This window comes from Opisthocomus hoazin, chromosome 4 (assembly GCF_030867145.1).
Source record: "Opisthocomus hoazin isolate bOpiHoa1 chromosome 4, bOpiHoa1.hap1, whole genome shotgun sequence".
NCBI classification, from domain to species: Eukaryota; Metazoa; Chordata; class Aves; order Opisthocomiformes; family Opisthocomidae; genus Opisthocomus; species Opisthocomus hoazin.
In genome coordinates, this window is record NC_134417.1 from 67573996 (window position 1) to 67590502 (window position 16507).

Genomic DNA, 16507 nt, shown 5'->3' on the forward strand with positions numbered 1-16507 from the left:
AAGCTGAAATCAATCAAAATCTTTTAGTTAAGCCTTTTAGTCTGCTGTTCAGGCTGGAGATGCTAAGCAGTGAATCAATGCACAAAGCAGAGAAGAGAGAGAACATATACAGTAAAGCGAAGCATGCTAAGCAACAGCTCAAAGTCTTAAAAAAAGACCATAAATCTACATAAGCCAGTTGTCAAAGGGGCTCCACAGTTCAGCAAACTTTATGCAAAGAACACTGACTGCCTACGTCTCAGTTAATCAGAGCAGGCCCTATTTACTGTTAATCAAGAGCCTGTCAGGGGGCTCTTGAGAGAAGATAGATATATCTATTCGAAGGTAGATATAAAATGGGTCAGATCACAGCTTTAAGTATATATATTTCCCTTCATAAATTGTAAGAGAAACTACATTAATTTTCTAGGATGCTTGTTAGGAGCAAGCATTTAAACTCAGGTGAGAGGTGTCCTATCCATGATGCTTTGACTTGGACAATCACTGTCAAATCAATTTGTTTGTAACAATGCCTTACATAGTTACATGTATTTCAGTCTGACAGGTTGACTCATGCAGCTCTTATGACAAATGAGATCCAGTCATGTTGAATTAACTTGAGTAATACACAAAATAATCAGTGTAATCCAGGGTTTTATCCTCAGCTTGGTTGTGTTGAGAGTTGAAATACAAAACCTGCAGAAACGTTACCTCCACACACTCCCTGTATGCTGTTCTCTGCCTCCCCATGCAGGTGCATGGATTGCCCAGAGCAGCTCTGGAGCATAATTCTGCTGCAAAGGGGGAGCAGCCATCGGAAAAGTTACACAAGAGCCTCTGCAGCCCTTAGGGAGCCGCACTCATAGAAATACCCTGAACAGTACTTAGAAGACACAAAGGAGGATGTGTAAGAAAGAGAGCTGTGTTCTCATTAAGAATCTTACCTACCTTTTGTGGAGTGTAAGAGGTTACGACCCAATTACCTGAAACTCTCTAAGGCAAACACAGACTGGTTTTCCAGTCACTTCAGGTCACAGCTATAAAGTATGGGGAGAGGAGTCTGTCCATAAACCAAAATCTGTTGATTTAGTTTCTCTCTGAAGTATAGAAATGCCACCCTGAAAAGGATATTTTTCACATTTTTTTTCATAGGACACACCTGCATTTTTGCATCTTCAAAAAGGGTAAGTTTTGTTTGCATTAGGTCTTGGTACACTTTTAAAAGTTATGTTAAACCTGTGCATGGTCATGAAAATAATTCTAAGAAATGTAAAATCTAGATATGCAGCAGCCTTAGGAAAAAAATATTTTAGCAGTTTATACAGCAGGCAAAGGCAAGATCTGTACTTCAGCTTACCAAATTCTCATATTACCAGTGCTGTGCCAGCAGTTCACAGATCACCCCACATGAACTATGAAAAATACGCCTGTGAAGGGTGAGTTTAACCTCAGAATCTTGCATGGTGCACAGGGTGTTACAGTGGATCAAGCAATAGACGAGCATAATACTCAAAATGCTGGGAGTACCAGAGCTGTGTGTGTTTTTCACAAAAAAAAATCAACCATCTGATTTCTGTTGGGAACTGACCACCTGATCCTGCCATTATTAATACAAGTATTTCATTTGGTAGAATTGTACTAATGAGAGTAAGCATGCAGCTGGGGGCTCTGAAAAGATGAGGCTCTGCAAAAACTATGTTGTTTCAGTGATGACAGAAAATAAAAATATTTCAGCCACTGTTGTTAACAGTAAAATGAGACTTGGAAGAAAAGAAGAGGTGACATAGATACATCTGATGATCATAGATCCTGGTGTTTCAAGAATATGCACACTTCATATAAACTCTTGCTTTCTGTGCAGTGTTATTTTCTGTTCAACACAATTCCTGTATTGTTTAAAAAGACATTTTGGCATATGTGCTGTATATCAGACTCTAGAGACCACTGAGCTGATGGTAAATACGTGCCTGCTACTGAGAGCAAAGGAATAAATTACATGTTTCAAATACAGTGATGCAAATAAAAGACATTCTTATAGAGAAAGGTATTGATCAGCATTAGTTTTAAAATAAACATTCAGGAAAATGAAGTGAGCAAGAACGTGGGCAATGGATTCCAAATTACCTAAAAATCAGAGTGTACGAAAAATTGGTTAGTACTCCTGGGAGCATAAAAAAATTAGATACTATGATACCATTTAATGCTATGGCAAAACCAAAAATGAGGACAAACCCATAATATTTAAGACTCAGATACTACAGGTTTTTTTCAACAGCATGTTACTTTTTGGATTAATCCTAAATGTCTGGATCAAACAATCTTCAGACAATACAACAATCGGTTTGTGGTAATTAACTTCCTAGAATATCAGTAAATCAGGTATAATCTATTTGATATATATTCTTACTTCTCTTACAAATATGGAGATAGCGAGCTACTGCCATGAAATCATTTCATATGTTCTGCAGCCACATCCTTTTTTTCAGCAGCATTATTGGAATTTTTTAATACGGGGGCTGCCAAAGGTGTTTGAAATACATGTCTGTTCTCTAGCAACTGCTGCTTTATATTATGCAATGCTATGATTTGAAATGCTGAACTATCTCCATTTCCTCCAACTCAGCTATAAGAAATACAGCATATTCAGTCTCATCTTCTGGCTGCCAGGCATTGTTACAGCATTGCAATGTAAAGGTTGCAAATACTTCAAGAGGTTGATTTAATCCAGCCAAAACACAGTTGCTTTGAATATTTTTTTCATCTCTTTGGGAAGCACTGCAACAGATTGTCTGGGGAGATAGTGGAGTCTCCATCATAAGAAAACTTTAAAACCAAATTAGACAGAATGATTGAATTGTGGAATAATTTAATTTGGTAGGAACATCATCTAGCTCAAGCCCCTGTTCACAAGAGGTGCAATTTCCATTTCAGACCTGATTTTGTGGGTTCTTGACTAGTTGAGTTTTGAAGATCTCCAAGGTTGGAGACTTCACAGCCTCTTTGGGCAACTTTTTCCAGCGTTTAACCACTTCCATCATGAAAAATTCTTCCTTACATCCAGTGAGAATTTCTCTTATTGCAGCTTGTGACTGTGGCCTCTTGTCCTCCTGCTGTGCCAATCTGAGAAAAGTCTGGTTTTTTCTTCTCTGTAATTCACCTTTAGGTAGCTGAAGACAAATATTAGGTGCTTCATACTCTTCTCCAGACTGAGCAAAACCAGCACCCTCAGCTTGTCCTGCTTGTCTGCTCCAGCTCCCAGAGCATTTTAGTGGTCCTCTGCTGGACTCTCCAATTTGTCATTCCCTGTCTTGTCAGCCCCACGTTACAAGAGGCAGATCTGGGCACAGGACTTCCAACGTGGCCTCAGAAGTTCCTCCCAGCAACCAGCTCATTCTTTAACCTGCTGGTTATCTTCTTGCTAATGGAGCTCATTAGGCAGTTTCGTTGCTCGCAAGGACGCACTACTGACCGGTGTTAAACTTGCTGTCCACCAAGGTGCCCAAGCCTGGCTGCTTGCTGTCCACTTTTCAGCCAGCTGCATTATTCTGTCTAGTATGGAATAGTCTTTATATATACATACTTATTGATTTTTTATAGATGTATGATATGGAATAGTCTTTACATATATATTTATTTCTTAATTTATATCTTAAATTTCTTAATATATATACATACACACACTGATTTTGATCACATCCTTTTTTTTTCTGGACCTTTTTTATCACTTTACTTGGTTTCCATGCTTGCTTTACTCTTTGGTGTAACACAGAACACAAAAGCAGATAAACCCTCTTGCTTTGTATACAGAATTGGGTAAACCTTTTGTAGCCTTAAATGAATAAACTCTTTTCACCTGTTTTCACCCTTCACTTGAGTGCTGTTGTGCTTTACAGTAGAATAAGATCAAAACTAGGCCATTTATTATGTACATGGACCTGAGCCTCTTTAATTGTGTTTTAAACTTTATAAATCCTTCCTTGAAAACCACCTTTTCCAGTAATAGATCCCCTTCTTAGCATTCACTCCTTAACAGTTCTCAGACCTTTGGAAGACCTCAGAGGGTTTCAAGTTCAGTAATCAACAGTAAGTAGCAAAATGACTTGCTGTCACGCAAAGCATAGCTGAGTCACAGCAAGTTTTTATCTGTGGCAGCTCTCTCTGTGTTGAAGGTCTTTAAAGTCATCAGCTTTTCCAAATTATGCTGGCAGATTATTTTCTTCCTTTGTCTAACATGCAGTGCACAACCCTCTGGGAGCTGCTTTAAAAATGATAGCTAGGGCATGAGAAAATGATTCTGAGTCTTCTCAGTGCTTCTTCAGTGCCTCCTTTGTAACTGATGGAGTGGTTTTGGAGAGGTCTCCAACAGCAGATACTGAAGATAGTATTCTACTGCTGTGCCACAGGTTTTTCAATTTAGGCTCCCAACAATTTTCTAGGTTTGGAGAGAACTCTTGAAGTAAGGAGGACAATTAAGGAGAAAGTCCTTGGAGACATTTCCAAGGGCTCTAGAGGACTCAGAGCATTGCTAAAGTATCCAAATACTTTACATGTTCACCCCTCTAAGCTGGCAGGCGGGCATGAATTTACTAAGGGGAATAAAAGGAGTAGAGAGGGAAAGGGTTTAGCAGCTCAATGCATATCTTACCTTCTCCACTGGAACTGTCAAAAGGAATTCATTTCACACTCCAGAGGCATAATTGTAACAGGAGAATCTTAAATGGTTTTTACGGAGTGTGTCCTTACTCAGGCAAGCACCTGTGAGGGTTCACAAAGCTGCCTGCTCTCCAGTCCGATCACAGCATCCCTAGGGCGGTCACAGCCTCACATCATATTTTGACTTCCGGATTTCTAGGTCAGAATGATGTTCTGTCCTCGTGGTACCGGGTCTCTAATCCTACAGCTGACAGAAAGATGTCACCTCCACACAGTTACATTATGGCGTACAATTGTTGTGCTAGGGCGTGGAGTTTTCCACTCTCAGTCGCTGTAAAAGAGCATGACTAGATGACCAACCAGTTCAGGTGCCAGCTCAAACCTTTCTCTATTCATTTTCCACAGCAGATCACCAGAAGATAAGACTGAAAGGAATCTGGAGAGAAGTCACCCAGCTCATCTCTCTGCCTAATCCATGGTGGTGGATCTCAAATAGCTGCAATTCATGATGCAAGTTCACAGTTGTACTCCCCATATCAGCCAGATCAGGGATCTGCTGGAAGTCATTTTGTCTCCTTTGTGGCCTGCGTGCCTCATCTTACTTTGCCTGGAAAACAGGGCAGCGAAAAGGAAGAAGGTGATGAATATATTGGCCTGAGATAGTCAGGGCACAGCAAGGGCTCACCCAGCCCTGGGAGCTCTGAATATCCTGCAGTACGAACCATTTTGGACTGTATAACCAATTCTTCAGATCTTCCAGTGAGAAGGATGTGACACCTCCATAGCTAATCTATTCCTCTGCTTCGTCCTGCTTACCATCAGAAATTACTTCCTGATATCCATCCCTAAATTTTAGTTACTTAAAGTTAAGTCCATGACATCTTCTTACTTGCAGCAAGTAAGTGATCTTAATCTGCTTTTCTTTTTGATGAAGTAGTTTTTTGATACTAGTTTTCTGCTAGTATCTTTCAGACTGAACAGATTTCATTAGTTCTTAACATACGCTTGTTTGGCTGCTGACCGCTCTCATGGCTCTTTGTTTGTCTGTTTGTGTCTAACTGCCGTCTGATGGTTGACTACAGGTCTTCAAAAAGAAGCAGCTGTCTCATTAAAAGCCACGGCCATGGTCCTCCTTGCTTTCTGTCCGGGTATGACACTTGAAAGCTAAATGAACACGGAAACAAGATAATTCCTTTCTACAGTTAGCTTCCTAAAAAGGGCTAAGCAGTCTCTTCTGATTGTTGTGGAAAGGTTTGAATCATCTTTTTCTTAATGAAGCCTGCTGTAAGTTAAAACAGAAAACATTACAAAGTCTCATCCAAAAGGTCAATACCCCTACCCAAATCCATTAGCCAAGAAAAAATTGTACTTTAAAACATAGTTAACAACCACAATTGTAAGCTAGAAAAGAATTTGATTTATTTTTCACTAAAAAGAAAACTGACCATGCCTCTGAATATTTTAATGGAAAATTTAAAAAATCCTAGCCACAAAATTAGCTCTTAAACAAATTTCAAATTCCATTCTTTAAAACATCCAATACATATATTTCTATAAGAATATTATAGTATTTGAAAGACTTATCATACAAGTTATATAGCCTTGCTAACGACTTGGGAATTCATTTTCTTCACAGCACATCAGACCCTATTGCCTTCAAATCTCTGGTCATTTTCCATTGAATCAGATTAGATATCTAGAAACAGCATTTTCTCACTCCCCTGCACAATCAGGAGTTAACCAAATCCTTCTTCAGCCCTGGACTCTTGACATCAGAGATCAGCTGGAGTACTACAGCATTAGTGTACATTTGAGACACTGTATGTTCCCCTTTTCCTCCAATTTTTCTCAAAAAGCTTTTCCTGTGAAGGTTGCTCCCCTAGCTAACTTCTCTTTTAGTTTATTCTTCCACATCTTTTGAGTTGCCTGGGTGCCTTGGGTTTTGCTTGGTTTAAATAAGGGTGGCTGTTTTAACCTGCTTTGTTTGGTGTTTAAAATTCCAGAGTAAGCGGAAACCCTTCTTTCCCAGGGGCAAGGTGCGTGAGAGCTATTGGGGCAGGACCGACGGCATCCCACTGGGGCGAGAGGAAGCAATCCAAACCAAGCCACTCCACAGCACCTGCAGGAAGCATCTGATTGCCTCTATCTTGTGCCTGAGAGGCAGCAGCTCCTGCTGAGTTCCTGCTGGCATTCTGAATGCAGCCACTTTCTCCTCATCCAGAGTGGGAAAATAGGTGTAAATTCACATAGACAGGGATGGTATACTATGCCACCCTATTCTGCTTCGGATTGCATGTGGATCATGCTAACAGGGAAGCATTATACTGTGCTGGTTCAGTGACTGAAACTATCTTCTTGCTATACTGATGCAAACTAGATGAAACCGCTTTGAAGTCACAACACCTATATAAAACAACAACATGAAGCAGGCTGACTAACCCCAGTGAAATAACTCTTGAATCCCATCCACAAAAGCTGGGACAGACAGGCAACCATCAGCACCAAGGAAGAAAGAAGTTTTGCAGAGCTGCTTTTCCAGCTGACACATTCTGAGATGCTACAAGGAGTGGAGCAAGACCATTACACAAATGTTTGTGGGGAAGTCACTCAGTTTTGCATGTGCTTTACTTGGAAATGTACTTAAGGAGTACATCAACTAAATGTTCATTTGTAGTCACCAGACTACATAAACTGTCTGCGTTACCCAGTATTTTCCCTAAAATAGCTCCTATAAGTGCAATGGCAAATCTTCCTTTATGAGCTGTCTAAAGGTCAGCTGACAGGTTACAATAGTGTTAGATAGCAAGAACAAAGAATTGTATCTGTGAACCATACACCACTAATGCTACAGAGCTGATTTTGAGGGCCAGGGCAGCAGGAGAGGGAGAAGATGGGAGACAGCACATCCTGAAGACAGCTGACAGAGGTGCCAAGTCTGGACAGTTGGGTTTTCAAACGTAAGAAGAGTTGGGAGACCTCTAGAGGCAAATGCAGGCTGATTGAAGCATCCCTTGGGTTCTCCTCTGTTTAGGTGTGCTCTCCCTCATGGTTTCCACACTAAATTTGCGCATAGCAGGACACAGAGTAGTTGTGGGTCAGGAATCGCAAATCATCCTTCTTGTAGGAAAATAAGACTTGAGCCATGAACAAGTAAGCTTCCCTCTCTTAATTCCTAACTTTCCCAAGAGATTCCCTCACATTGCTAGCACACTGTTTCTTTCTATGTCAAGAAGTTCCAAAGGGCATTAAAAGAAGACAAGTACATAAAGACAATGAAGAATAAAAAACAATTCAAATACAATGACAAAGAGATGCTAGTGGCATGTTATAAGAAATGAAGGGTGGCGGGTTTCCAATCAATGAATATCAAACTGAAAATTAAAAAAAATTCAAAAAACTTTTATTTTAAAACCTCACAAAAATTTACAACATAGGTCCTACAAGTAAAATGAGTACAGGACTTTTAGGATCCTGGGGTAGGACTCATCCAGGATCCCTTATTGCATGCCTAGATTAGGAACTTCAGAATGATGAGCCAAAGTAGATCAGAAGATAAACAGGGAGCCACCATACTCACTCTCTTCAGTGTGAAACCACCCTTAACTGGCTAGTGGGAAAATACAGACAACTGGGATGATTTCTAAACCATTGCCTGTCAGGGATCTTTTTAAGAGTTGCAGGGAAATGCACCCTGAATGAATACAGGAAGCAGAACCTAGAAAGAACCTGATTTTTCAATCAATTTGGTTTTTAGAGCTCTTGATGCATTCACCATCCAGCTACAGTCTGCTATGACTGCAGACAGCACTGCAATTAATGCTCAGATTGTGTGTTATTCAGATACCAGATGTTTCATGAAAACATGGAACAGACCATTAGCGGCCAACGTGCAAAATGCTGTTTAAAGAGATTGCTAAGCTTTATCTAGAAACACCCAGAAAGCAGTAAGGACAATATGTCATTCTCCAGAGGCAGCAGAAAACATCTTTAATAGCGATTTACGTGCTGCAGAAATTTGGCAGCGTGGAGTGAAAGACTAGTTTTATAAACAGAAAGAGGATGTTCTCCCAAATTTGGCAAGAAATGAGGAAAAGGGAAAGGGGGAGGGGGGGAAATACAGATAAATAGTTTCAAGGAATTAATTTAGTTGTAAAAAGTACATCCAGTGGTCTAAATTTAAAGTTGTGTGAAGCACTACGGGTATTTCAAAACTTTGGCATATATGACCATGTGCAATAATATTATAACTTTTGACTCCAATTTGCCATATAAATACTCTACATCTTCTGTCCTGCTAGGGAGGCAGTAATAACGCGGAGGAGTGAGGAAGACTTACAGTTGTTCTGAGTCCAGCATAACCCCTTCAGAGGGCAGAGGAGTTCCCAGAAGTGACTGAGCAGGCTGACCTTGGGCAGCCTTCTGGGCTGAGGCAGGTGGGGGTAGGAAAGACTGGAAGGAGGAGGCCTGCGCCAAGTCTGCAGAAAGGTGCAAAAGTGACACAGAGATTTTCTCTGGGCTCAGAAAGGGCTGAATGCAGTTTGTTGAATCGTTGAACTATGAAGCAGTACTGGAAGAAAGGACTCATCCTTGAGGACACAACAGGCAGTAAGAAGATTTATTTTCAGTTTTTCTCTTTCATGTCTCACCCAGCACATCACTATTTGCCCTACCTGAACAGGAAGTTTTCCCTACTTATTCTACTCAAGTCTTCTGTGACCAGCAACACAAAGCTGTAGGAATTGGAAGTCTGTGGGATCATTTGGGCATCTGTAACACCAGAAGGAGGATAGTTTTATCCCAAGGTGCTGGAAAAGTCATGTCCTGCCACACACTGAAACTCAAGCCTAAGATATAGCTGAAAGCCATCTCCTGTTGTTGAAAAATCAAGACAGTAAATCAGAAACAACTTTATCTGGAACTTTACAGAACCAATGGGTATGAAAATAACTAAGCAACACGGGACCTAGACTTTCTGTTCTCAGTTTCAGCATCACTATGGTCAGGAGCATTGATAGACAAAGGGTGAGGAAGCAGCATGGAAAAGGGAAAGCAGAGAAAGTTTATGTACACCCAGGATGGTGTATACACATGTAAATGTGTCCTGTTTGGTCAGCGTGTAGGCAGGGAGAATAGGTAGCACGCACTTTCTTCAGATGGTATCTTTAATGAATTTCTGACTAACTTATCAAAATCCTCTCTGTAGCATGAGAGAAGGTTTCCATTCCTCCATGGAGGTTTATAGTTTATTCCAATTTGATTCTTCTTTCAAAAACACAAATATATCTCTGACACGTGTGCAGACCATATATAAATTTTTAACCCCTATCTCCAAATCTTGAAGACAGGACTTCGCATCTGTCAGTGAAACAGTCATGACAGCTGAAAACTACCAAATTGATTTGCTTTTCCCAGTCACAAAATTTTAACTGAAATTCTTTCAGAACTCCCAGGAAAAATCAGCCTAATGGATGGCTGAACAGGTACTCACCCAGCAAGGAAAGTTGCAACACAAATATTTAAGGAATAGCAAAGGAGTGGGGATCTAAAAGCATGGTTTAGATACAAAGTGATCTATTAGTTCTATCTACAAAAATTTTTTAGATGCCATTAATGTGAAAAGCAAAATTGCACTCTTACTTGGGAGAGTACCAGTACAATATGAAATTGGATAAACTGGCTTTTAAAAATCTATCGGGTAACTCAGCTTGCAGGAAGAATGTGCTAAAAGAATGTCAGGGATGTTGTTCACAATTTGGGCCTGCTTTTCAAGGGGGAATTTGGAAGTATAACATCTGCCATCAAAGCAGAGAAAAGGAGGAAGAAAGTAAGATGCAACATAAGGGGAAAAAGGCTCTAAACAAGCAAAGAATAACAATACATAGCTAGAGATTCTACTATGAAAAGCAAGAAAAAAACCCCAAATGAATTCTTTATTCTGAAACTGCTCTAACTTGAACATCTTTCACACAAGCATAGATGGTAGTAATAGAACAGAAATGACGTGCCCTGTCACCGAAGGCAACAGGGTGCCTACAAAGAGAAACTAGCAGACAGGAAGCTAAGGCAAAAATCTACCACGCAATCACTCCTCCAAGCTAGTGTCTCAGTGACACTTTCAGTGCATGCAGAGAATGCCTTTGTGCCAGGTAACTTACTGTGCTTTGAAAATGGAGACAATTGTCTTGCCTTTTGCAGGGTCTAAATGAGTCCTGGAGGAAATCATTGTGTCTGAATTAAGTGAATATTCAGCACACTAGATACTTCAGGTGGCCTTGCCTACACGATGGGCCTACACAGTCAAATACCAGGGAGCATTACACACCATGAAGTCTCTTAGAAATTATGAAAAAATAATGTTTTGATTTCATCCCAAAGTTATGAAACAACAAAATGATGACTGATGAATTGATTCTGTTCCCAGATAACTCAGTGTTACACTGGGCGTGGACTTCAGTGGAAGCAGGGCTGGAGACTGACTATATAACTATATAACCCTAGTTTGAGATTTGGTAGTAAGTCCCTTAAATTAATCTTCATCCAGCACTAGCTCTATTTCAAGCTTCAGAAATGTTAATTCCTTTAGAATATACATTTCTAAAGGAATATTATATTGTAAAATGTCTTGGAGATATTTGAATAATGTTAAAGTTTGCTGTCTGAGGCACTGGGAACTGTGTTTTTCTTGTATTTTAGTGTTGGATTTCTTTGGTTGGCTGGTTGGTTTGGCTTTTTTTCACAAATATATACACCTGAAATATTTAATAAGCTCCAAATACTTGAAAAGAAAACAAGACCTAGTGGACTTTTTACTAGGCAACAACACCTACAAAATGACTGAGTTCCATCCATCTAGAGTGTGGGGCAGTGTGAGGAGAACATGATTTCCCTTCTCCCCAGTCTTCCTTCTCAATGTGTTATTTTGTCCAGTCCCTCATCTACTATTCATATTCCTCACAACTTATGAAATTAGCAACTACAATATTTGCTTGCTACAACTCTTCTTTCAGTTACATAGCTAACTAGCTAAATAGTTAGCTAAAAAAGCACATATACAGGTAGTCTGAACGCTCACCAGCAAGTTGGTAAGATACGCGCAGTTTCACATAAAAAAACTTCCACCAACTTTATTTTTCATCTGTTTCCCAGAAACTGCAATATCAGTACTCAAAATTGTAGCAAACTTCTGTTCAGTATTTCTGTATTCCTCTCTTCATCCTTCTCTACAGATGAAAAGGGACTACAGCAGTTATGTTCTTCAGCAAACATTCTCAGTAGGGTACTCAAATCTGGTTTTAGTCAATGAAATAGCTTCCCCGTCTTTCAGAGGTTATCTAGCCTTGATGTCAATGAAGGTTTTGCTGTCATCTTTTACTAAGGTATCCCACTCAGACGTATTTCATTTTGCTCCACAAGACTGATGGCTATAGCCTTCTGGGGCACTTTGCATTTGAAGAACACCCTTCCTGCAATGGCTGCTGAATCAAAATGTAATCTCCTGCCCTGAATCCTTCCCAACAGACAGTAGACATGGCCCTGTTACAAAAACCTCTAATACTTGGGTTTCTGTATCGTCTGAACTAAACACATTCTCACAGTACGAAAATTCATCTTGATATAGTGGCTTTCCTCTGGACACAAAGTTCTCTAGCAACTTCATAATGGCTATGAAAAAGAAAATGATAAATCAAACACAATCTGTAGTCCCCTCTCCTAAACATTTCTGCATTGTCAGCCTTTTCCTGAAAAAAACCAAAATGTAAAGCAACAGCAGAAAAAAGAACGAAGTCCTTCACCTTACAGAATAAAGCTTTCTTAAATCTTGAATGGCTGAAAGAATATCTCATGAACAATTTGTAGGCTGTACTGGAAATAAAATGAACTTACAGGAACAAGTTCAACCCACTGAATGTCATGTGCATAATGTTATTAAATGACCTATATGATACTGGTGATGTGTGACTAAAGTTATTTTGAGAGGAGGATAATTCTTTCCTGTCTGACTTTCCTTGGAAGGGATTAGAAACACCTTTCAATTCATTTGCTAGACCTTTAATAAGCATTGGGTCATCTGAAACATATTTCATGCTACACACCATGTGATGGTCTCGCAGGGCCCTGTAAAGAGCAACACTGTTAGAAGGAATGAAAATCACTAATGCTTCAGTTTTCATTATGGTTTAATAAATATGGAAATAATACTAGCGCTAAACACTTTATTTGGGTATTAAAAGTTTCAGAGCATCAGTTTCCAACTCAGCTTCTAAGGACCACATCTTTTGAGACATGCAGTGAGCCAGTTTCCATGCCTCAACAAAATTTCTTAATCATCACCCAGTAATGAAATCTGGATGAGTAGATCACCAGGAAAAATAATCTCCGAGCCTGCAACCAGATACATGCAAAGCAAGTTCAGTGATGTTACATTCATAGGTGATGTCGACCTGTACAAAGGATCAGGATTTGTATTGGATCGACATGCACTCAAACCAGTCCTACCACATCCCAAAAGTTGTCCTTGGAATTCACTCTCTTTAGACAGAGTGTATGAAAACTGTAACTATTGAATTCATACCACGTCCTCAAACTGGGACCAGAAATTTTAAGCACATCTCAAAGTTTCTTCTGTGACCTGCAGTCTCCTTTGAGTATCCAGCTATCACTGATCACATGTAGCTTGTGTTCACGGTTCAGTTGGTGAGATTTAACTGGACAACAAATGGATCAATAACATTGCTAGAATAAAGATGTATCTGTGTACACGTGTATGCCTGAGTGGTGTGGAGAGACAAGAGAGTCCCTGGTACACTTGCTGCCTCAATTTGAATGATTTTCACGCTCCTTTGTAAAACTGCAAGTTAAGTGATAGAAATCAGGCTACGACGAATTTGAAAAGATGAACCTTGTTAAACCCCTGCGAGGCGAAGCACAACTCAGAACATAACAGTACTGAAAAACATGCCGTATTTTTATATGTAGGACATGGCAGCAAAAAGTAACAGTTTAAAAGAGATCTCAGTTTTAAAAAATGCATTAAAAACACATCATACAGGAAGTTGTGGCAGAAGTTTTATTTTCCAACTGTAATTTACTGGCTGAGACATTTGTTATTTATGTACAAATTTCAGATTTTTCACTTACTGGTCTCTGAAAAACACTTGAATCTTTTTCCAAATTTCTTCTACAGCCAAGGTCCAGAACTCAAATAGAAAAGATGTTGTGGGCCAAGACTGAAATGGATTGGCAGCCCTCTGATTGAAAACTTCCAATACTCTTGCTTCTCAATATATGGAAATAGCTAAAGTGACTGTTTTGGACTTACAAAGGTGACAGCTCCTGCATCTTGTCCCTTTCCAACAGTGTTTTTTTCCTTTGGAATAACAGTGTGTTCAAAAACAGAACACAGAGGAGTATATTAGACATGACTACCTGTGAAGACTTTATGATGATAAGAGCTAAGGAGAGGGTTGTGCCTCAAAGCCATAAAATATATATAGTGTGGAAACAGAAAAATTGCCAGAGAAAATGAGGTTCCTCTGGCTCTCTCTAAGATTTTCTTAGATTTTAATGCCTGGAAGCTCTAGAACCAGACATATCTCTGCACTGTGTCTCTGTATCTGTTTTAATTGACTAAAGAAGGACAAACCATAGAGTTCTTTTTCAGAAATGCAGGACAGAGCTAGGAACTCTATATGTGATTTCACTTACGTATCAGAAGAAAAGAAGACGCAGTGAAGGTAGACCTCAGAGGCACAGCTAGGACTGACATACAAAGTTCAGATGCAGGTGAGCAAGAGTTTTACACTCAGACGTTTCCCTCAAGACTTGTGTTCTGAGGTTAGCAGTTCTCTGAGCGTCTGACCCTCAGCAACTATGTTTAGTTTGTGTTAACAGTTTGGCTGATGAGATTTAGATGGGCAGCTGTTCCAGAAAAACCAGTGCCAAAGACAGTCAACCAATAATATTATATGTTATTCTAAATGTGCACTTGCAATTGCGTGCATGTGCGAAGAGAAGTGAGAGCAGAATAACAGTGGGAGCAGAATAACAGTGGAAATGAGGAGGTGGAAGTTTAAGTTACATGAATCGACATGATAAGCATATGTGCTGTCTCTGTAGTACTTTCTTCCAGGCTAGCATTTGTTCGCAATGCATGCAATCTCCTACTTCTTCTGTCAACAGAACCTAAATTTAAACCCTTTGAGATGCAAACATTCTCACCCTATTGTCTTTAATATGTGCTGTATATTTACAGATCTACTCATGCTCCACATTTCTTACAGAAAGGGTATCTACAAAAGCAGTAACTGATCTTATGCTAATCAAACTCTCTAGACTAATATGGATTATAATTATGGTGCTGGATGAAATGCTGAAAATTAGTCCCTACTCTACAGATTCCACAGACTTTTACAGAGTGCAGAGTCAAGCAGAAGCAAAGACTACACGTGAATACAGATGTATCTGCTCAAAACCATCTGAACCTTTGCCTCTTCAACTCAGCTTCACTGTCTGTCAGTATTGAATAAAGGTCGTTACCAATTTGAAATGAATTCTGGCAATTTCATCTTTACTTAAAGACCTAAGAAAAAATCCAGAAGATTTCTTCTCCAACGTGTCTTTGCGATAGTGATAATCAACCATAAAGGCAGCTGAAACATTTCACAGCTTTCCTATACCGTATGATGAGGAGCTACTGGAGTGTCCAGCGGAGGGCTATGAGGATGGTGAGGGGACTGGAACATGTCTCCTACGAGGAGAGGCTGAGGGAGCTGGGCTTGTTCAGCCTGAAGAAGAGAAGGCTGCGAGGGGACATAATACATGCTTATAAATATCTGAAGGGTGGCTGTCAGGAGGATGGGGCCAAGCTCTTTTCAGTGGTGCCCAGCGACAGGACAAGGGGTGACAGGCACAAACTGAAGCATAGGAAGTTCTGTCTGAACATGAGGAAGAACTTCTTCCCTCTGAGGATGACGGAGCACTGGAACAGGCTGCCCAGGGAGGTTGTGGAGTCTCCTTCTCTGGAGATATTCAAGACCCGCCTGGACGCAGTCATGTGCAGCCTGCTGTAGGTGACCCTGCTTCAGCAGGAGGGTTGGACTAGATGACCCACAGAGGTCCCTTCCAACCCCGAACATTCTGTGATTCTGTGATTCTGTGATTCTGTGATATTATGACAAACTACGCAAAAGGCATCTCCCTTCACATTGCTCAAGTATATGCATGCATCTATAGTCCTAAAACTCTGGGAGGCATTTTACTGAGCAGAGACAATAGTGTCTCCCCCGAAAGACTACGATTAACCCCTCCACCCTGCAAACATTTCTGTACCCAGGTAACTGTGTCAGTCACTCCTCTGCTGCTGTGGGAGAACTTTCACACCCAACATAAGGAGATTCCTACGTCCCACTTGTTTGGAGGGGCAGGACTTTATTTCAGACGTGCCTAACTGAGTGACGAACTGATGGTGATAATGAGAAGGATTAAGACCACACTTACTGTCAAGAGCTGGGGTTTAGTCGGTTGTGCGCCCACTACAGTTACATTTTCCTGGCAATGTGACTTTTTAAAATAACGTGCTGGTCAGACTTCTAATAAAAATTTCTCTCTAGTAGAATAAAGATTTGAGGTAAAATTCACCTTTGTTCACAGAACCAATATCAGCTTATAGCACTGCTTTAGTTTTACTTAAAAAAGTATTTTGAAGGGGTGAGTAAAGCCTGAACAATACACAGGCCCTCAGCCATTCTTACAAGACATGAAATTTTATTTATATAGAAGTACATAGATGAGTCTTGAGCATTTATACAGATCCTTGCAATGCCTATAACTCCAAATAATGTGGAGTTTCTCATACTAAAAACACATTAGTGAATCA